Source organism: Amblyomma maculatum, chromosome 4 (assembly GCF_055883805.1).
Source record: "Amblyomma maculatum isolate TAMU_Amacu chromosome 4, ASM5588380v1, whole genome shotgun sequence".
Lineage (NCBI taxonomy): Eukaryota > Metazoa > Arthropoda > Arachnida > Ixodida > Ixodidae > Amblyomma > Amblyomma maculatum.
This window is the reverse complement of record NC_139347.1, coordinates 1,207,327-1,230,747: the sequence shown is the minus strand read 5'-3', so window position 1 is coordinate 1,230,747 and position 23,421 is coordinate 1,207,327.

The following is a 23,421-nucleotide window of genomic DNA, read 5'->3' as shown; positions in this document are numbered from 1 at the left end:
GGTCAAGGCTAGCCATGGCTCTCTTTCCCAGAAACAGGCATCTCCTAATTTCATTTTGGCTGCAGTCTCCTTCCGGGGTAATCTTGGAGCCCAAGAAGAGAAAATCTGTCACAGCTTCCACTTGTTGTGCCTTGATGCTCTAGGACTTGATAGGGCAAGATGCCATGATCTTTGTCTTTTTAATGTTCAGTTTAAGCCCAAACATCTTTCTCTGTTCTTGTACGCGCATCTGAAGTCTCTTGAGTTCCACTTCACTTTCTGCCATTAAAGGGGTATCATCCGCAAATCTAAGGTTATTGATACGTTTCCCAGCAATCTTCACTCCAGCTGAAGACTCGTCCAGACCGGCCTTCCTCATGATGCGCTCAGCATAAAGGGTAAATAGGCAGGGCGACAGTATGTAGCGTTGTCTCACTCCTTTCTCAAACGGAAACCAATCAGTAAGACCATGCCCAGTTCGGACTGTGGCCTCTTGCCCTTACAGGTTCCTGATGAGACAGATGAGGTGAATTGGAACTGTCATCTCTTGGAGAGCTTGCCACAATCTGCGGTGATATACGCAGTCAAACGCTTTCGCATAATCAATAAAGCAGAAGTAGATGGGTTTCTGAAACTCTCTTGCTTTTTCCATGATCCAGCAAAGGTTGGCTATCTGGTCTCTAGTTCCTCTGCCCTTGCGAAACCCAGCTTGCACGTCCGGAAGCTCCCGATCCACATACTGCTGCAGCCTACATTGGAGGATTTTCAACATCACCTTGCTAGCATGCGAAATAAGCGCGATCGTGTGGTAGGTGGAACAATCTTTGGCACTGCCTTTCTTTGGAATGGGGATGTAAACTGACCTCCTCTAATCCTGTGGCCACTGCAGGGCTGTCCAAATTTGCTGACATATTGTATACAGAACGTTAACAGCGTCGTCACGGTCGAGGTTTCGAAGCACCTCAGCTGGAATGCCATCAATTCCGCTAGCTTTGTTCTTAGCAAGGCTGGCTAAGGCCCATTGGACTTCACTCTTCAGGATGCCCGGTTCGAGATCAGTAATCACAACCGCCTTATGCTGAGTTTGCACATCGGGGTCCTTCGTGTACAGTTCTTCTGTGTATTCATGCCACCTCTTCTTCATTTCTGAGGCTTCAGTGCACTGCCTCGTTTGTCCTTTATCGCGCCAGCTTAGCACAGACGCTTCCTTTGATATCTGATTGTCTTATACAGAGCTCTTGTGTTCCTCAATTGGCCGTTGTCCTCAACTGCTTGTCAGTCTATGTTCAGGAAGGCGTTGTTATCTCTTCTTGCTATTTTCTGAAAATTCGCATTGAGAACCTTGTATCTTTCTCTTTCCCCTATAACGTTTGCCATCCTCCTTTCCTCAGCTATTTGCAAAGCCTCTTCAGATAACCAGTTTGCTTTCTTGCATTTCTTTTGCTTTGGAACTACCTTAGTAGCAACTTCTTGTATTATATCACGAACATCAGTCGACATCTCTTCAGGCTCTCTGTCTTCTAGATCTAATTCTTGAAATCGATTCCTCACTTCCACAATATATTCTGATGGAATTTGATCCTGATCGTACCTGGAAGGCGTTCTAGTTTTCTGCGTTTTCCTCAATCGAAGCTTAAATTTGGCAACAAGAAGCTGATGATCGGCGCCACAATCGGCCCCAGGCCTTTTTTTTTACTGCTTGTATTCCTGTACAGACCGTCCGGTGAAGTGCATGTGTACAGGCGACTCTTGTGCTGTTGAAAATGAGTATTCGCTAAGGTCAGGTGGTTTTCTTGACAAAACTCTACTAGCCTCTGCCCAGCTTCGTATGGCTCACCAAGACCGAACTTGCCTGTAATTCCGGATACTTCTTCACTCCCCACCTTAGCATTCTAGTCTCCTATGCGAAAAAGGACGTCTGATGATGGAGTGCGGTCTAATGTACTAAATTCTAAAACTTCCGATCAAAATGATTTGCTTGTTCTAGGCTAGCAATATATCTTCAAAGAGTAATAATGACTGATCTGAAGGGAATGACAGGTATTAAGAGGAAAGGGAACAAAGCTTGAGAGCAATACACTTTTTAGAAACATCTGATAATTTGCAAATATCAAGATGATATCTAGATTTGCTAACTACCATTATTTGTTCTTTATAGGGAGAGTAATATATAAAGAACAACAAAAGAGGTATAATGTTAAGTTTTTGATGTGGCAAATTCAAAATATTCAGCCTTCCGCTCTAAACGATAGGCGACAGAATGAGGCAGTGAACGGCGTGAAATGAGACGGCATTTTGGAAGCAAGGCAATAATCTGTATTGCAATAAATTCTTGTCAGTTTTTTTCTTATGGGATTCCAATAATTCCAATAGGGATCTCTATTACTACTCTGCATTTATTAGTAGCCAGAAGCTGTTTGCTGCATGCCTTCTAAAGCGAGACTTCTACTGCTACAGTCAGACTTTGAGAAGAATCTGTCCACAAATCTTTCATAATTTTCTGCCGTTCAACTTCTCATGCTCATAAACGCACAGCTGTCAGTCCTTTTTGCATGCCTGCCGAAAGAACATTGCCATTAGCAAAACCTACCACTCAAGCTTTAAAAGATGATTGTAGCTCATACCAAAAAAGTGGTCAATGTTTAGTATATTAGAAGTGACTGTTCCTTACCTCCGGACACTTTCCGACGCTTCGATTTTTCAGCTCGTTGCATTCTCTGACCTTCATATTTTCTCTTTACTTTGCAGCTTTGCCCTTGCTGCTTTTTAGAATCACAATATCGCTTGTTTACAGTAGCACTACTTGAAGCCCTCCCAAGCTTTCTCCGTGTCTTCTTCACGCCTGTCGGGTATAAACGTTTCATTTGCGCCCATTCGAACCGTCATCATGAGCGATAACGAAAAAGCTAAGCCTTATTTGAAGGAGTTAGACGAAACTTGTCCTTTTTCGAAGTGTCGGAAGGGCAGAACAGCACCGTGTCGTTTTCATCCTTATCGGAAGCTGACGTCTAGAAATAGTTTAATAAACGTGAGGCGCAACACAGAATGGACATTACTTAAAGAAAGACTGCTCACTGCTAATAATATTCAAATATTTCCGTTATAACTGGCTACGTGCCCGCTTGATTCTCTTGTACGAAAAAAAAAAAAGTGGCATTCAGAGTTCTTTTACCCTTTCATCGTTTTGTCTTTCATAAAGGTTCTCTTTCCAAGACCTTTATTATATTTACTTAGACCTGCCTAGTATTTCTTTTGAGACGTTGAAGAAGGAACGCAGCGGATGGCTCGAGCAAAATATCTGAGTTGTTTATTAGCAGCTCCACGAATGAACTACCACAGAAGGGAAAATACTGCAATTTGCTCCCTGTTACGTCTAGCCCTATTTCCCACCACTGAGCTGTGCTTCATACTGCAAGAACGCTTACATATTAAAGTATAGCCTTTATGGTACCTTGTACTGCATATTGGTTTTCAATAGAAGCAATAAAACTATGGGTATCATTGGAGGGCAACTGAACTGCACTGTGTTTTATCCTGCAGACTGTGGCGTGTAGGAAACAATTTCTTTTAGTGGCTGGGAAGAAGTCATGTACCATACTCACTTCGACTCCACCAACGATCGAGTTCACTAAAGCGCCCCTCCACCAGTGATTTCTCAATTTAGATACAATCAATTCTATATTTCGCGCGTTAGGATCAACTCGCTCGAATAAACAAAAAACACTGCTACACCAATTATAAAAATGATGGTGTAGTGCAATGTACAAAAAAGACATCAAATCTCCTGCACCCGTAAAGTCCTTCGGACAGGGAGAAAATAACGCATTATTAGCCGGTTGAACAAAACTTGAAAAGAGCGAGAAGACGTTTATACACCTCGCAATTCTCAGCTTGTGAACGATATGAAAAATATTCATGGTGCCTTAATTTGGTCGATGACCTAAAATTAACTTTCTGTTTGATGCAAGGCTTAGTACAGTTCGTGGCCATTTACCGTGGGGATTCATTCTAACCTGGCATCACCAGCATCATCATCATCAGCCGAACTATAACCACTGAAGGGTGAAGGCCTCTCCAATTTTACTTCAATACACCCGGTCCTGTGCTAGCTGCATCCTCATGCATCATGCGAAATTCTTAGATTCATCCACTCACCTAATTTTCTGCCGCCCCCTACTAAGCGTTTCTTCAATTGTAATACAATTCCCTACTCATAAAGACCATTGGTCATACTCTCTTCGCGCATGTCCTGCCCATGGCCATTTTTTCTTAATTTCAACTATAATTTCAGTAACGTGAGGTATTTTTCTGACCCACTCTGCACGCTTGCTATATGTTAATATTACAGCTACCATTTTTTGTTCCATAGCCCTCTCCGTTGTCCTCAGCTTAAGTAGATCCCTTTTCCTTAACCTCCATGTTCAGCCCCATAGGTGAGTACCGGTAGGATATGCAACTACTATACCCTTTCCTCTAGAGTGATACCGATAAGCTGCTAGTCATAATGTGTCAGTACCTTCCAACCGCGCTCCACCCAATCTTATTCTCCTAATTCATTCCCTTTCATGGTGCAGATCTGTGGTTACTACGTTTCCTATAAGTAGACATACTCGCCTACTACTTCCAGCACTTCTCTACGTGTTTTAAACTGGTGTTCGTTTACCAGGCTGTCCAACAGTATATCATGGCATCAACATGGTATATCTCAAAAATGCTGTGTTGATATGCCACCTAACACGCCCCCACGCTTATTTTCCCCAACCTTTGTCTTGTTATTGATTATGCGGCAACGCTCCTGCCAAATGTTGGCACTCCTTTTCATATACTACGCTGAACTTACTCGAGAGAATTCATGATGAGTTTTTGATATACTAATTCCACAAACTAAGACAAGCTCCGTTCCTCCATGCGCTCCACTTCGAGAGCAGCGAACAAAACTGACGGACGTGCACAACTTCCGCATTCCAAATGGTTAAGAGCACTTTAATTTTGTTGCTGTAAAATATAGTTAGTTTTCTTGCAGTCCACTTGCCCTGCTTGCTCGAGGTGTCAGCGTATTCACAGAGCAAGCAGCAATGGCCCCCAAACACCAAGCTGCGCAGTAGCGTGAACATTAAAAAGCTGGCTGCCCTTCCAGTCATCGATTTTGGTTTGCTCGAGTGCTTTCTGAAAAGACTTCCCCGAAGCGGGCTTGGTAAACATGAAATAAACTAGAGAAGATTAAAGAGAATTCGTCGGTTTCACAAGAATAAAAAGCAGGAGCGGACTCTAGCTCAATCATAAATTTCTGCTCATCTTATGAAAAAAAGGCTTCTCCATGCTGAACAGCCGCCTCCCAGTGAGTAATAACATCTACATATGCATTGATTTTCTTTGTTTATTTGCCTATTTTTGCCCAACTGCGGGTCACAACAGCCGGTGTTTTCGTCAACAGCTTTTGTGAGCTCGGGCTTACTTCGAGAGAGAAGATAAGAAAATGAATCGGCTTCCCTTAGACTTTGCAGTGGAGCCATTTCAGCCCTTGCTTCAATAAGCTGAAAGTTAGGGATGGATATATAAACGTGTAGTGCTAATGAATGCAAGCTTTGACGAACCATACCTATTCAAAATTTAAATCTATTGAACGAAAAATAGCAGCAAAGCTTGGTCACCTAAAGAATGAATTTAAAAGGCGAACAAGGAAAGAAGAAAGGGCCCTTCAAGGGCTAAACCTATGACGTACAAAACCGAAAATAAAGAAAAACGGGCTCTGCGAATTTCGATAGAGCCTGCAGCGAACAGGGTCTTCCTGCTTACAATCCCATTGAAATATGCAGCAATGGCTGATGATAACCTGGAATACTTGGTATTATATACTAAATCACAGCTGCATCTTTCAATGAGAATAATAAACTCGGTGATATTTTCCTTGTCGTATATAGAATTTACGAAATGTTTTTGAAGAAATAGCGAAAGCCACAATATATAAAAGCCTTATTTTTTCTATCGCGTTCACTGTACAGATCTCCAGCGTTACGCTTTCGCTAAGCTTCGAAAATTATAATTCTAAATTTTCTTTGGTTCGAATTTGACGCAGATTTACCAGATAAGTAATTATGTGTATGTAGCGTAAGCATTGTTTTCAAATCCGAATTGAGAAACCGGTCTTGTTGTATTCAAAACCACGTAGCATCTCGGATGTATGTGTGAAAACTACGACTTCTTAATGTTAATGTAAGGTCACCCTTCCGCTACCCTCTTATTCAGAGGAAGTGCAGGTGCTTTTTCAAAGCAGGCAAACATTAATTCACTTATTGCTCTGGAAGTTTACTAAACTTCGGCCACAGCCTATTCAAGTGTAGGGGCAAGCTGTATGCTATAAAGTCTTGCCCTGAATTTAAATTTCGCCTGCCCATTTTAACTCCTAAATAACTGTTCTTAACCATGGAAGATTACTGCAGCGTATACGATGAAGTACCAAGTTGGGCATTTCGCAGTGGTGAATTATGTTCTACAAAAAGAAAATGGCTGGGGACACTTGACTGACTTCTCAAGAGTATGACGCAATGACGCCAATGGGTATACCTTCGGTGACTTCGGATCCTCTTTCCCTAGCACATCGAGGAAACAGTTTGTTTTTTCTATCTGCCGCAAAATACGCATTGCCTAAATTTAACGAAGTCTAATGAACGCACTGACTCAACCTCGGCGATAGTCAAGCCGCCCACTAATTAAAAAATGAAGGAAAGCAAAGCTGCCAGCGAGTTATATGTGCACGAATACGCTACGTCAGCCAACCAGGAGGCTTCTCTGGAGAATGTAGCCTATTCCTGGGGAAAACACTGGGGATGACTATCATGTCATATCGCAGAGACCTGGGGTTTCAAGCACACATTGCTACGGAGCACATTGAGAAAAAAAGCTAATATCGAGCCAGGAGCCTAAAATGGATAACAACCACCTAAAAGAGAGTAATGCAAAAAAAAAAAGAGCGCACATAATACTTATATGTATATCAAACAACGGTGATGTTGGCGCTCCAGTCTATACCATTCTTATCGGAAATGAAAAGCAGCGTTTGCTCCTTTCTACTTCAATACCGATCAGTCACCATTTGAGGGCGACTCATAGACAGCTGCTGAAAAGGCATAAAAGGTCAATGCCATGGTCAGGTTTTCTCAAAAGGGAAGACGTAGACTTTCTTATGAAAGAGAGGCATGGTCGTATACACGGCATCCGGCGCCTCACCTTTCAAGGCGCTGATATTCGTCCTAAGTACGCGCATGATAGGGGACCAACGCTTCCTTTTATTTCCACATAATACATGTAGCGTCAGCCCTCCACTACGGCACCTCTTTCTCTCTGTTTTCACTCCCACCTTTGTAATGACACGAAAGCGTAAGCTACCAGCCAAAATATCAAGCCCCGTTTTAACCGAGCCGTATCAACTTGCCTGCGTGGCCTATATAACGTGAATGCAAGAGTTTTGGCACGCTGATTAATATATTACGCTCACATATGGAAGGAGAGCCCCGAGTTGGCAGCTCCTGCCAAACGCAATGTCAGGAAACCCTACGTCCAGTTAGTTCTGGGCCATGTCAGCTGCCAGCTACCGCCTGCTACGACTCCATCTTCTTCCTTCTTCGTTTTTTGGACAGGCACGGACAGGCACTGAGAAATGGCGAGACAGTGATCAATGTAGCTCTCGCTACAAAAACAAAAGAAGAAAAAATTAGCTGCGGTTTAGCTTGTGGTTTACACGGGAGTTCGTGAGAGCTATCTCCATGGCTACCCTTATGCTCGGCTTGAAAGTAGAGACATGGCTTTTGCACATAGTAGTTTACTCTATGGTTTTAGCTGTATTTATGCCTTGGGGGAAGTTTTGACCATTAAAATGCGATGAGGCGAATGCCTCTATCGAGCGGTAGTTTGAAACCCTCCAGTATGGCAACTATTTTTCTCTGTTTTCATTCCCACCTTCGCATTGACGCGATAGGGTAAGCTACGAGCCAACCTATACAGCCGGCTTTAACTGAGCCGTATGAACGCGCCTATGCGGCCTACGAATGTGAATTTAAGGGTTTTGGCAGGCTGATTCTGATATCACTCTCCCATATGAAAGGCGAGGCCCGATATGGCAGCTCCCGCCAAGCATAATGTCAGGAAGCCCTACGTCCAGTTAGTGCTAGGCCATTTCAGCTGTCAGCTACTGCCTCCCATGACTTATTCTTCTTCTTTCTTCGCTCTGCGGACAGGCGCGACAGGCACGGCGAAATGGCGAGATTGTGGCCAATATAGCTCTCTACAAAAAGAAAAAGAGAAGGAAAACAAGAAAAAGGTGGAGACGAAAAGCAGAAGGAAAAAAGAAGAAAAGGAAACAAGAAGAAAAAAAAAGAAGAAGAAGAAGAACAGGACGATAGATAACTCGGTAGTTAGTAGAGGTGAACGACAGTAGCTAGTTGCTGGGACACAATGTTCGAACGTTGTGAAGGCGGCGTGCCCTGGAGTTCCACGTAGAGACGATGTCATACCATTAGAAGTCTTCTTCACCCGAATGAGAATGTTTAACGACGAGAGGCAAGAGGTGCTTTTGCGTGAAGTGATTTCCATATAACATAAATAAAGCTGAAGCCATAGAGAGAGACAGAGAGAGAGAAAGCTTTTAATGAACATAATAATCAGTAAAAATTCGCAGGAGCTGGGTGGTCGGTGCCCCTAGTCCAGGGCTCCGCTGGCAGCAGCTGACTTGCGGACTAGCTGGGTAATCCAGGCTTGCTGGTCCAGGTTGTCGCTGGTCAGGGCCGCCTCCAACTGCTCGTGTGTCGGGCATGGCACTATTAACGTTGGGTCAAGTTTGTCCTGGCAATTCCAAGAGATGTGATAGAGTGTGGGGCTTGCACCGCACCAAGGACAGTAACTCGTGTATTTTGTTGGGCTTATCTTATTTAAAATTTGAAGATTAGGGAATGTGTTTGTTTGTATTTTTCTCCAGTCTATAGCGTCCGAGGAAGGAAGTTGTTTGTGTGGTGGTGAGAAAATTCTTCTTTCTAAACGTAGGTGTTCCAGCCTGTCGCCGTAGGGTCCTAGGAGAGGGGTGAGGTAGGGATGGGGATCCGCCCGGTTTGTGAGAGCTCGGGCTAGATCATTCGCTACCTCATTTCCTTCTAGGCCTTCGTGTCCAGGTGTCCATGTAATTGTGTGCGTCTGGGAGATGGAACGTAATATTGCACATGCTCTTTTGTGAGGTTTTCCGGCCAGGTAGTCCCTGCAGGCTGGTTGGGAGTCCGTCACTACGTGTGATGACTTCTTTTGGTTGTCTTGTGTTTTTATGGTGACGGCTATTGCCAGTGATTCCGCTTCCGCAGGATCCTTGGCATAGATGGAAGCCTGAATAATTGGCCTCTTCTTGTGGTCAACTGCAGCTATTGTGAACTTGCCAGGTTCGCCGTAAGCCCCTATGTCCACGTAGACAACTTCCGCGTCTTTAGACAATTGTTTTTCCAATGATTTGACTCTGGCTTTCCTTCGACCCTTCTGTAACTCATGGTGCATGTGCTTGGGTATCGGGTTCACATAGATGTTGTTTCTTGTGGATGTCGGAATTTGTGATTTGATCTCAGAAGTTCTTGGTGAATGCCATAGCCCTAGTTTTGACAGGATTTCCCTACCCGCCTGCGTTGTTGTTAGGCGTTGTTTCTGACTCTCTAGAACCGCCTCCTTGAGCTCCTCGAAGTTGTTGTGCACCCCGAGTGCCCAAAGACGTTCCGTTGATGTTGTTGGCGGGAGGCTTAGGGCCGTTTTATAGGCTCCTCTTATGATAGTGTCAATGGCCCTTTTATCAGTCAATCTAATTTCGTGATATGGGAGCCCGTAGGTAATCCTGCTAACGACTAGGGCTTGTACAAGGCGGAGGGTGTCCTCCTCCCTCATCCCTTTCCGGTGCCAGGTCACCCTTCTAATCATTCTGGAAATTTGGTTGATTGTGGTTTTGAGTGTTTTGATTGTATAATCCACTCTCAAATTGCTTTGCGACCACAACCCCAAAACTCTGATCTTGTCCTTCTCTTGAATTATCTGGTCTCCTAGAGAGAGCTGAATTTCTCCTGGGGAATTGTAATTTCTTCTGTGTAGCCTGATAAGTTCGGATTTTTCTGGGGAGAATTGAAGACCGCTCTCCCCGGCAAATTCCTCGACTAGGTCTATAGCGGCTTGCAGAGCTTCTTCTTTTTGCGCCAAGGATACCTGAGTAGCCCAGATGGTGATGTCGTCCGCGTATAAAGTGAAGCCAATATCAGTGCGGGTCAACAGTTTTTTTGCTAAATTTATCATTGCTATGTTAAATAGCATTGGAGAGATTATAGAACCCTGCGGTGTACCTTTGTTCGGCATGGGTACTTTTGGTGATCGGATCTCTCCAATTCCTATGGTGGCTGTGCGATCTGAGAGGAAAGCCTTCACGTATTTGAAGATTTCCTTCCCGCAGTTGATATTGTTTAATTCGTGCAATATGATTTGGCGGCCAATGTTGTCGAATGCTCCTTTGAGATCTAGTGCTAGAATGAAATTTTCGCCTTTTCGGGGTATGGTGTTGGTGACTTCTTCCCTAATCCGGAGAAAAGCATCTTGCGTGCAGAGTCCCTTGCGGAAGCCCAGCATGCAGGAAGGAAAGATGTTGTTTTCTTCGATGTAATTTTGGAGCCTTAGGTGGACTACTTTTTCATAGAATTTTCCCAGGCAAGAAGTGAGGGAGATAGGACGGAGACTCTCCACAGCCGGTGGCTTTCCAGCCTTTGGTATTGTGATGATATCCGCGTGTCTCCAAGCTGATGGGACCTGTCCCTTCTCCCACAGTTCTTCGTTGATGTACTTCGTTAGGTCTTGCAGATTTTCGGTGCTTAAGTTCCTAATCATGGCGTAGGTGACTTTGTCTCCTCCAGGGGCAGTGTTTCTTGTAAATGTACAGGCGGCTGAGTAGACCTCCGCCAGTGTTATGGGGGAGTCAAGGGAGTGGTTTCGTTGACCCGCATATGAAGTTTGGCAAGCCGGAGTAGGGCCTCCTATGTATTTCTTGTGCATGGCGGTGATCAACTCTGCATCTGTGCCCGGGTATTTATGGGCTATGGTGTGGAGGGTTCTTCTTGTGGCCGTTTTGGTTTTTGAGGTGTCTATCATGCTTCTTAATATTGACCATGCTTTAGCCGTGTTTAGGGTACCTTTCAGCGAATTGCAGAAATCTGCCCAGTTTTGCTTGGCGAGCTTTATAGCATACTCTTGTGCTTCAGCCGTAACCTGTGCTATCTTCATTTTAAGTTTTCTATTTAATTTTTGCATTTTCCACCGTTTTAATAGACTTTTTCGGGCTTCCCATAAATGTAAGAGATGTCTGTCTACTTCTGGGGTTTTTGTCGTTGTGTTGATGGTCTTGGTCGTTTTTGCATGAGGATCCTTCAGGCTTTGAACCCAATCGTCAATTGTTGTGATGCCGTCGTGTGGCGGTCTAATTTGTCTGAACTTATCCCAGTCTGCTATTTTAGTAGAGCCAATGTTCCTTTTCATACGGGTTGTCATTAGGGATAAGCTAAGGATTTTGTGATCGCTGCCGAGTGTTTCTTCTAGATTGGTCCAGGTGCAATGTCTTGGTGAAAGGTAGGCCTGGGCAGGTGTCTCTGCTTACACTGTTTCCTATTCTAGTGGGGGACATGGTGTCCGTCATAAGACAGAGACCCAGCTGCTCAGCCGCTTACAACAACTTGGTTCCCTTCAGGGTGTCCTTGTGGTAGCCCCATGCCGTATGTACAGCGTTTAGGTCCCCCATAATAATAAGGGGGTTCGTTCCCGCTATGCGTGTGCTTTCCAGTAAAAGTGGCTTGAAATCTTCCTGTGTGTTGCTTGGAGGACTGTAAAGGTTTAGGACAAACACACTCTGCTTTCTTCTTTTTTGAGAGATGACCTCGATGAGAACTTGATTAATTTCACTGAAGGGAAGGTCGTGCGGTATGACTGTTAGTGTGGGGGCCACTAGTGTAGCTATTTTAGGTGCCGTGTCATGGGTGTTTGTGAGGTATCCTTTGATGTATGTTGTGCATCCTGCTTCTTGGAGACAGATGACGTCCGGAGGTATCGGTTGATTTTGAATAAGCATCTGCAGGGAGCTGCGTTTCCTCTTGAAGGAGCGAAAGTTCCACTACCAGAGCTCTAGGTGGTTTGGTTGCCGGTTAGGGCAGGTTGCCATCAGCGTTACTCGCCACTGACTCGCAGTCGCTGAGGTCTGTCATGCATGTGGACCTTCGGTGGGCTTTTAGTCGAGGGTCATCGGGGATTCCCGTGCGTTTTCGCACCCCCTGAGTTATTATTTGGATTTTCGAATTGAATTCTTCTTGAACTGCCGCAAATTGAGTTTGCGTGGCAATTTGTTGGTCTTGGAGTTGTTTGCTTAGTTGTGTCATGGTCTGCTGCATTTGATTAATCATTTGTTGCATTTGAGTAAGAATGCTTGGTGCGTTTTCTTGAGTGTGAACTCCGAGAGTTTGCGTAAGCGGTTTCTGCCGTAGCGTTTGGAGTACACTCGCCTGTTGAGGTTGAGATGCGGAGGTGTTTACAGCATTTTGTACCGGTTGTGGCTGTATCGATACTATTGATGATGGTTGGGGGGCAGTTTGCTTCTGACCCATTTGTAGGAGTTGTAGTTGTTGTTCCACCTTATTAAGGCGTTTCTGTTGTTCTGATAGTTTTATTTTCAGTTGTCTATTTTGCTCTTCGAGCCTAGTGCAATCCTGGCATGGACCATACCCGTTTAGAGCAGTGGGAGAGGCAACCTGAGCCCAGCTACCCTTTTGCTGTCGTGCTCTAGCTTGTCTAGCGTCGCCCCTATCGCTTCTGGTGGTCCCTGGTGGTTGGGCCTAATCTGTTGTGTCTTCTGTTGGGAATAGTAGGCTGTCAAGTCCCGTCCCTTGGATCTCGATCGGGACTGGGGTCTCTGTTTCTCTGCCAGCTGCTGTTCCTCCTCCTCCGATGAAAACCAGCGGCGCTCCATCGGCTTGATCTGCTGATCTCTCCGGCTGACGTGCTGCTTGGGGGGCTTCTGTTGCTGATTGTTATTGCTTTGTTTAGCTTTGTTGTTGTAACGTCCGATATGTGCCCTGAGGCGCTGCTTGCAGGCCTTGTCTCCCGTTGGGTGGTTTCCCTGGCAGGCCACGCACTTGGCTTCACAGGTGTGGTTTTCCTCTGGTTCATGAAGGCCGCAGTTCCGACATACGTTGGCGTTGGGTGTTGGGCAGACGTCCGCTCTGTGGCCTGCCTTGAGACAGTCTTGGCACATCTGTTGGGTTGGTCGATATGGGTAACATGCCGTCTCTCCCCCGTAATAGATGACGTAGCGGGGGAGAATGGGGCCTATGAATGTTGGCACTGCCGTGTGAGACTTTCCCAACATTCGTGCCTGAACGATCTCGACCCCTTGTGTGCGTAGTCGGATGTTTGATAGAAGCTCCTCTGATGGTGTGTTTGGATCCACTCCATGAATAACTCCTCTGATGACGTCCTCAGGCGCCGCCAGGTAGACGTTGACTTCGTAAGCCTTGTTTTCCAAGGTCAGACTCTTGATGTGCCGTATGGCGTCCGCAGTCTCGTCTTAAGGAGTGCTGACTATGATGATGTTCGATCCTCTGCGGGGTCTCACAATAAATTTGGAGAAGTCGCACAATGCCGGGTTGTTGCAGGCAGCCACGATGGCTCTTGAGAACTGGGTAGGAACGAATTTTCTGACTTCCATGCCTTTCTTGGGTCGTATTATCACCTTATAATTAGTTTTAGGAAGGGGTGGTAAATTCCTCCTCTTCTGAGACGTTGTTTGATCCATAGCCGGCTGTACTGGCGATGCTATCGTTTTCTTCGGTTTCAGGACGGTCTGCAGCAAGTGCGTCGGGGGAGCATAGATCTTTCCTGCGATCACGACTTGTTCGTCTCTTGCTAACCTTTGACGATTCTTCTTGCATATGTTTACGTGCCAGTTGGAGTAAAGGTCATCCGGCGTCCAGGCAAGACCCTCTTCCATGTCCTTAGAAGTTTGGATTTGGACGTCTAATTCCATTCCCTGGTGTTTAGCAGAGTGAGCTGGGTTAGCGGTTGTTGAACACAGACCACTAGATCCCGCTTCGCCTTGGTCTAAGGTATTCATGCGATCTTGGTCGGCATTACTAGGCCTCGCATCGCCTAGCATGGCCGCCGCCGAGGAGCTTCAAAAGCCCATTTCGATGTCCAACAAAACACTCACGGGTTTGAGAGAGGCCTCGGTGAATTCCGGATGACTTCAGGAAGGTCCTCGAAACAAACTTTCCAGGATTTGTTGGATTTTCCACACAATTTCCTTTCTTGTTAGCCGAGCCCAATCGAAGTGCGTCCGCTCCCGTCGGCTTCTTCTTCTAGGAAGCCATAGAGTAATCTGCTATGCGCAAAAGCCACGTCTTTACTTTCAAGCCGAACCTAAGCATAGCCGTGCAGATTGCTCTCGCGTAACTTCAGGTTTAACCATAAGCTAAACCACGGCTAATTTTTTAGAATTTGTTGCTGAATAAATTTTAGCTGTGCCTTGGAACGTTTTATTGTTTGAACTATTCGCTCAATGAAGAGGCGTCCGTGTTGTTGTTGTAGCTGTAGGAAGAAGGAAAAGAAAATTCACGGGCCTGCTACTGGCTCTGTAGCTGAGCCACCTCCGCTGATTTATTTAAAAAAAACTGATTTATTTATAGGAAGGGAAAGGCGCGGTAACTGTCTCACTTGTTTTTCTGTGGACACCGCACCCGCGCCGTAAGGGAAGGGAGGAAGATGGGAGTGAAGGTGGAAAGAGAGAAAGAGGAGCCGTAGTGGAGGGCTACGGAGTAATTTCGACCACCTGGGGATCTTTAACGTGCGCTGACATCGCACAGCACACGACGTCTCTTCGTTTCGCCTCCATCGAAACGCAGCCGCCGAGGTCGGGTTCGAACCCGGGTACTCCGGCACAGTATTCGGGCGCTGCCTCGTGCGGACAGAAGGAAGTAGAGAAGAAAGAAAAAGAAGAGGGGGAGAAAGACACGCGCAGCAACAGCCGTCGTCCACCACCTAAGCGGTGGCGGGTGCAATGATGGCCAACAACAGATAAAAAATCGATGGCTGATTAGCCCCCGCCGCAAGCGGCGTTGCCCTACCATCCCAGCCCTGTAGGGCCAGGAACTGCCATCCTTCACCACCTCCCGCCCCTCAAGAGGCGTCCGTGTGCTGTGCGATGTCAGCGTACTTTAAAGATCCCCAGAGAGAGAGAGAGAGATATTTTAATGGCAACAGGAGATGTCTGCCTGTTGTGACAACTGTCCAATGTGCACAGGATGTCTGCAGCCGTGGCAGGTGGATTATGTCCCGACCCGCCCTGATGTTTGCAGCAGCCCAGGTTGATCTTAAAGATCCCCAGGTGGTCGAAATTACTCCGTAGCCCTCCACTACGGATCCCCTTCCACTTTCACTCCCACCTTCCTCCCTTCCCTCATGGTGTGGTTCAGGTATCCACAGCTTCAAGTGTGACCGAAACTGCGCCTTTCCTTTGCTGTGAACAAATTATTCCAGTACACTATAGCGATATTAGCGCTCGTGGTCTTCGTCTCTATTCTCTTGTGTCCTCGTCTTTTTCTGCGCTATAATGTATTGGAACTATGTACCAACAAGCTGAAAAATCCACGCTACTAAATTATTATTATAAATATTTTTATTATTCGCTCAGTGGAAGAGTCGATTGTTTGAACTACCTGCCCACTCAGCACGGTAGTCGAAGTCAGGGTTCAAGGACAGCATTCCATGGTGCGCACTGAAATAACTTTCGTCCTCCCTGCTTTAAGTTCATGCCCATATGTTGATTCCAGAATTTTAATCATTGTGGTGGTAGTGAGGGTGTGATGGGATTCTACTGTGCATAAATTTGAGCCAACAACAATCTGATTTGAGTAAACAATAATCAAATTAGCAGTTGAGCTAGTTCGTGCATTTCAGTGAATGTCTGTGACATTCACTAGCACGGAAAAACTAGCACGGAAAAAGACAAGAGACAGCCGCAAAAAGAGCCAACGATATGGGTTGGTTTTATTTTTATTGCGACAGCAATACTACTCCCATTTTCAGCCCTTCGCGTAGCCACGGTCAATAGGCACATTTGACATTTAATGATCCCAGATGGCTGTGACGTCATACCAGCTGCGAGAGGTGGGCTACCAAGTCGAGTCGGCGGGTGGCGGCGGTCGGTAGGCACGGCGCACTGCAGCTGGAGCTGCACTGCTACCAGGTGGAGGCGCTGCTGTCATCTCTTCTCTCGCATTTGAAAGGAGGGAGAGGAAAACGATGGGTATATATATGCTCGCGCTTGCTCAGCTGAGGCACTCACCATGCATCTTGATAAACAGAAAGAAAAGTCACGCCGTTTTGATGAATCCAGGAAACAACAGCAGGTTAAGAGACAGAGGAACAACGGGAACGCCTCGCTCGACGGCGCGCTCAAATTGCAGCTAGACGAGCGCGTCGCACTTCTCTTGAATCGTCCTCAACCGGTGACGACTCCGAATTTAATGTAATGGACGCTTTGAACAGTGAAGACTTTGTCGAGATGTTCACTCAGCGGTTAAGAACGTAGGAATGCAACTAGGCGGCAACGACACGTCCAGGAAACAGAAGAACGGCAACGATGGCTTGAAAAGAAGTGTGTTGGTGTGTGTCCTGTGTTTATCGTACGGGTCACATGGTACACCACAATTGGATACACTACGAGCTGAACTAAAGCGTGGCCATGCTATTATTGCTTTCACAGCCTACCGGGCTTAACTAAATTTGCTAAGGCCCAGCTAATGTTTTTATACACTGTCGTATCTGCAATAAATCCAGAGACGTAAAGTGCCTCAATAGCCTAGTGGTATAGCATGTTTTTCCGGTTACCTAAGTGTCTGTAGTTTTATTACTCTCTCACTTTAATTTCGCTTTCTGCAGAAGTTGGTTTGGTTTGTGGGGTTCAACGTCCCAAAGCAACTCAGCCTATGAGAGACGCCGTAGTGGAGGACTTCGGAAATTTCGACCATATTGAGTTCTTTAATGTGCACTGACATCGCACAGCACACGGGCGCCTTGCTTTTCGCCTCCATCCAAACGATCCCGGCCGAGTAATGTAATCCACAATCTTTACTGCCATAATGGCACCTTAATCCCATTGCGACTTTAGTGCCAAATTGTATCATTTTTTAATGCAATTCGCAAGGTGTATAGATTACTTTCGCAAGCTTATATCGCAGTGATGAAACTTCCGTCTGTGCTCTCACATCTGTGCTCGCTCCGTACGCTCGCTCTTCTAATTCCACTCTGTATTGCAGCCTTATAATTAACGTTTTGTAGTGAACGAAGAGCGGATGTCTCGAAACACCAGGAAGAGAACGACGAAGTGCCGCTGAGCTGCTCGAGCTCGCTGGTTTGTGCCTAGAAGGACTGTGTTCCTGTGCTGTTCGCCGTACAACTTACAGAGGGCTATATCCCCTGTCGAACCCTCCGTAACACCCTTTTCACTTGGTGGGGCTGATGATTTCCGTCCGCCCTGGAGCTCCGCAGCCGCACACTACCGACAACAGCCATGACCGATACTACCACTCCTAGTCGAACCGCCTCCTCGTCCCCCGTCTTCTGCGCGACGGTTACAAATTAAATAACGTGATATTCTACCTAACGGACGTTGCCAGCCTGTGGTTCCGCAACCACGAGGCCGATATCTCCTCGTGGTCTGCTTTCAAGACCACTTTTTCCGATATCTTCGGCAGGCCTGCAGTGCGCAAGCTGCGCGCTGTGCAACGCTTGCACGGCCGTGCACAGCTACCCGCAGAAATTTTTACACGTTATATTGAAGATGTTGTAGACCTGTGCAAGCGCGTGGACGCTTCAATGATAGAACATGCCAAGATTGGTCATATTTTACAAGGAATCGACGATGACGCGTTCCAGATGCTTCTGGCCAGCAACCCAGCCACCGTGGTCGACGTAATCAATTCATGCCAAACCTTTGAGGAATTACGCAAGCGCCGTCAAATCACTCGTTCTTCGCTCTCACACCAGGAGCCTCTTGCAGCTTTAACAGCTGACGCAGAACAGTCCCCCTTGCTGCAACAAATCAAGCAGTTCGATCGAGAAGAAGTTGCCCGTCAACTGTTCCTCGTTCCCCATCGTCCTGACGCTTCCTCTCCTTTGGTGCCGAAGCAAGTCATCTGCGAACAAGTCGCAGAAGCATTTCCCACGCTTCCTGAAGCTCCTGCTGTCGCTCCCTTGACATACGTCGGAGCACCAGTACAATATAGCCAACCTTCTGTCCCAGCCCCTTTGACCTACGCGGCGGTGGCTCCGCGGCCTCCGCTTGAGCCGTTACCATCCATGCAGCCTGTCCTACGCCATGCACAGCTTTCTCAAACGGCTCCGCTTCCATCCTGCGACACCGCGCTATTACAACCCGTGGCGCACTTCGGACAATCGCCCAATTTGTTACTACTGTGGTTGCCCTGGACATGTGGCCCATCGGTGCCGTCGCCGCATGTCCGCGCGTCTCGAGCCTGCGTCTTCGGAGTACTCCCCACCGCTGCTTCGTTCGGCTCCCTCTTCGCCTGCATACGCCGCAGAACAACGTTTGTATATGACCCATCGTTCTCCTTCTCCACGTCGCAGGTCACTGTCACCAATGCGCCGGCGACCACCCCCTGCTGATGAGGGAAACTAAGTTCCGCGGTTCATGAGGCGAGAACTGCGTGCTCTGCGAAAAGCTGAAGGCCTCATATTTTGCCCACGAACGTTACAGTAATCTCTATCGATGGTCTGCCTATATATGCGCTGGTCGGTACGGGTGCTGCAGTGTCTGTGATTCATGAGCCACTTTGCCGACGATTACGAAAACATACAACGCCATTTAACGATTTGTCGCTCCGCACTGCCAGCGAAGAGAGGATTGCACCTTTAGCAGCATGTGCAGCGCGTGTCGTCATTGAAGGTCTTTTGTGCAGTGTCGAGTTCGTAGTTTTGCCGTCTTGTTCTCACGACGTGAACCTTGGATGGGACTTCTTGTCTAAAAATAACGCCGTGATCGATTGCGCCCGAGCTGAAGTGGAATTTTCTGCACTGTGCGACGTACTTCCCGACGACAACCGTTCAGTGTGTCCTCAAAAGCTCACAATCGCTGAAGATGTCGACGTGGCTCCAGAGGCTTGTGCCCTTGTTGCTCTTTCGTGTCCTGCCGTGTCAGCCGTTAGTGTTCTATTTACGCCGTCTGCATCCTTCATCCACCGCAAGCACCTGCCGCTGCCGTCTGCTGTTCTCGATGTTCACGGTGGCTTCACGAAATTACTCATCTACAATCCTTCTCTGCGCCCGATTACTCTGCTACGTGGGGAATCTCCCGGTTCTATTGAACCAGCCCACCTTCTCTCTGACCTGGATGCCTCCGAGACCAACCGTGGTAACTACATCGATGCTCTGCAGTCCGATCCGACGCCTAATTTGTTGCCAGAGGACGTTTTCCGAACCGCCATCGATGACGCCCTTCCTTCCACCTACCGGACGCAGCTTGTGGCCTTTTTACAGACGTTTCGCCCCGCGTTCGAAGCCGCCCACACACCTCTCGGCCGCACTTCCACAGTCGCGCATCACATTCAGACCGGCTCTAACACGCCTTTTCGACAGCGCCCCTATCGTGTGTCAGCGGCAGAGTGTCGCGTGATCAATAAGCAAGTTGAGGACATGCTACATCGTGGTGTGATCCGTCCATCTCAAAGCCCCTGGTCTTCACCAGTGGTGCTAGTAAAGAAGCAAGATGGTTCGTTTCGCTTTTGTATCAATTACCGGCGCCTCAACAAAATTACCCACAAGGACAATTACCCCCTTCCGCGTATAGACGATGCTCCTGATTGCCTCCAAGGTGCCGAGTACTTTTCGTCCCTTGATTTACGTTCCGGTTACTAGCAAGTACCAATGGCCACCTGTGACAGAGAGAAGACCGCATTTGTGTCGCCGGATGACCTTTATGAATTTAATGTGATGCCCTTCGGTCTGTGCAATCCGCCCGCCACATTCCAGAGGATGATGGATAACATCTTGCGGAAGTTCAAGTGGCACATCTGCCTCTGCTACTTGGACGACATTGTTGTCTTTTCCACCGACTGCGCTACGCACCTAGAGCGCTGGCGGCAAGTTTTGGTTTGCCTTACTGACGCTGGCCTACAACTGAATCTTAAGTGTCACTTCGGTGCCCAGTAGTTGACAATTTTGGGTCACATCGTCTCTAAGGAAGGTGTTCGTCCTTACCCGACCAAGCTGCGCGCAGTCGCAGAGTTTCCTAAACCGGTCTCACTCAAGCAACTTCGAAGCTTCATAGGTCTGTGCTCGTATTTTCGGCGCTTCGTACGGAATTTTGCTTCCATTATTGCACCCCTGACGAAGCTACTCTGGGGAAACAGTGAGTTAAGTGACTGGTCGGCCGAGTGCGACGAAGCGTTCACCGCATTGCGCCATCTTTTGACATCGCCACCAATCCTTAGCCACTACGACCCGACAGCACCCACCGAGGTCCATACTGATGCGAGTGGCGTTGGCCTCGGAGCTGTCTTGGCTCAACGGAAAAACGGCTTTCACGAATAAGTCGTCGCCTACGCGAGTCGTGTTCTCTCTAAAGCTGAATGCAACTACTCAGTTACGAAAAAGGAGTGTTTGGCAATTGTGTGGGCACTAACGAAATTCAGACCCTATCTGTACGGTCGCCAGTTTGACGTCGTCACGGACCACCACGCGTTATGTTGGCTGTCCTCTCTTAAAACCCGGTCCGGCTGCCTTGCACGATGGCCCTTCGCCATCAGGAATTTGACATTCGCGTTGTATATCGTTTGGCCGAAACACATGGACGCGGACGCTCTGTCTCGTTCTCCCCTATCCAGCGAACCTGCTTGCTCCATGGCGGCTGATCCCGTCCTCTTGTCTCTAACCATCGCTGATATGCCTGCAGAGCAGCGCAAAGACCTGTGGCTCGCATCTTATCGACATCGTGTACACTTCTCCCAACGCTGCGCCTTCTCGGACTTTAATTACGCCGTCAAGCACCTCACTTTGCCCTACGAGACGGTCTTCTCTACCGCCGCAATTGCATGACTGATGGTCGACGGTGGCTTCTCGTCATTCCCCTCCATTTACGACATGAAATTTGCGCCTGTTTCCATGCCGACCCTCAGTGTGCCCACCCTGGTGCTGTCAAGATGTCTCAAAGAATTTCTCAACGCTTCCATTGGCGCGGAATACGTCCGCTCCTGCATCGCCTGTCAGCGCCGCAAGCCATCCACACCTCGTGCTTCTGGCCCCTTACAACCACATCCATTCCCGGCCCGTCCTTTTGATCGCATTGGCGTTGATCTTTACGGGCCACTTCCCTGCACGGTCTCTGGGAACCACTGGATTATCGTCGGCATCGACCACCTCACCCGATATGCGGAGACCACTGCCCTACCTGCCGCTACTGCCCGTGAGGTTGCCCTGTTCTTGCTTCATCATTTTGTTCTTCGCCATGGCGCGCCGCGGAGTTGCTCAGTGACAGAGGCCGAGTCTTCCTTTCCAATGTCGTTGAAGCTCTACTGGCCGAATGTCACATAATACATCCGACCATCACAGCCTATCACCCTCAAACTAACGGGCGGACTGAGCGCTTCAATCGTACTCTTGGAAATTTGCTCACGATGTACGTTGCCGCCGATCAGACTAACTAGGATGCTGTTCTTCCTTTCGTGACGTACGCCTACGCACCGCCACGCAGTCAACCACCGGATTTAGCCCTTAGAAAAAAAGATTGGTAAAGAGCGGACACTCCCATAGGGCCCAGCGGCCCATTTGAATTTAGCGCACCAAGCGGCCGGCGGCAACTCCTCCCGGTCTTGCTGAAAGGCGCGCGATTTGAATGCTAGCATGCGCTGCGCCCTTCCCTGCCCTTTTGGCGCATTATTTTGGTTTTGCATGGTCTGCTAGTGTATTTATTTTCAGCATGCATAACAACATGAAAAATAGATTCCCAGTTCTCTAAAGTGGCCATCAACGCAGCTGCGCCACAGCCTTTGCAAAACAGTATTGCAGAAAAGACGCCAAGTGCTTTGTGAAATGAACATTTATTTTGCTGAATATAAAACACATCAGATATGCAACACATGTAGACGGATGCATTGACAAAACTTTGCACACATTAGACAATGGGCACAGTACAGAAAAATAAAATACACAAGGCGAGAAACAGCACTTAGAGACAAAAAAATAGCATAACGTTGATTTCCGAATTATGGTGCATGATATGTAGCAAAACAGGCATTATACATAAACAACACAGTCCCAGTAGCGGCTACCTTAGAAAGGGTAACTTGTATTGTTCAAGGCAGAGAGGAATACTGACGCTTGGGGGAAGGCCACACCGTTCACGCGTCGCATCTGGCGTGTTTCAGCTGCAGTCCGTTGGTCCATGCAGTGCTGTTGGAAAAGGAATGAACATGATGCAGAAGGCTGCAAGGAACTGTAAGGCCACTGCACCGCGCACACATCTGTGCATGTGGGTGCGTACTAAAGAACTGAAGATTTGGTGAGCAGCAGTTATAGTCCAGAACAGAAAAGCTGTCATTCGTCAAATTGATACAAAAGCTACTCATGCAACGTAGAGGTCAGGACATGCAGGCTAACCGAACCTATCTGAAAATGCATTCCTACAGTGAGTGAAATAACAGCCACTAAACTAACAATATTCCTCAAAAGCACCGAACAGCTGAAGCAATGAAGCTTGAAGCATAATAAAACATCTCACTTTAACGTTTCCCCGTTAAATGAAACGCGCGACACCACGCAAAACTAGCCGTTCGCAAAACCGCGGCCTAGTGAGCACGCCATGTTGGCTTGCCCTTCATACTCGACTTTGTGAAGCGCTGAGCGCCGTGCTGAGCTAAACTGCCCGAAATGCCTCGCAGATTGACAAGAATGAACAATTTCTCACCTTGCGGTTGCCCTGTTAAACGCGACACTACGTAAAACTAGCCGTTTGCAAAACCGCCTCACGCCATGTCACGTCACCGCGGCGGCCAGTACGCCTTGTCATGCCTGTTAGCTTGCCCTTCACGCGCTACTTTATGAAGCGCAGTCGCCGCTGTACTGAGCTAAACTGCCTGAAATTCTGCAGAGTTTAACAAGAACATCAAGAATGCAACATTTCTCACCTTACTGTCGCCCTGTTAAACGCGACACTTAGGAAAACTAGCCGTTCGGAAAACCGCGTCAGGCCTGGCCGCACCGGCCGGCTACGCCATGTTGGCGCAACGAAGTGCTTTGGTGCTTCGCATGCCACTTTGTCCAGTGTGCTGAGATAAACTGTTCGATATGCAGCTCAGTTTCGCAGGAACACAACATATTAAACCTCGC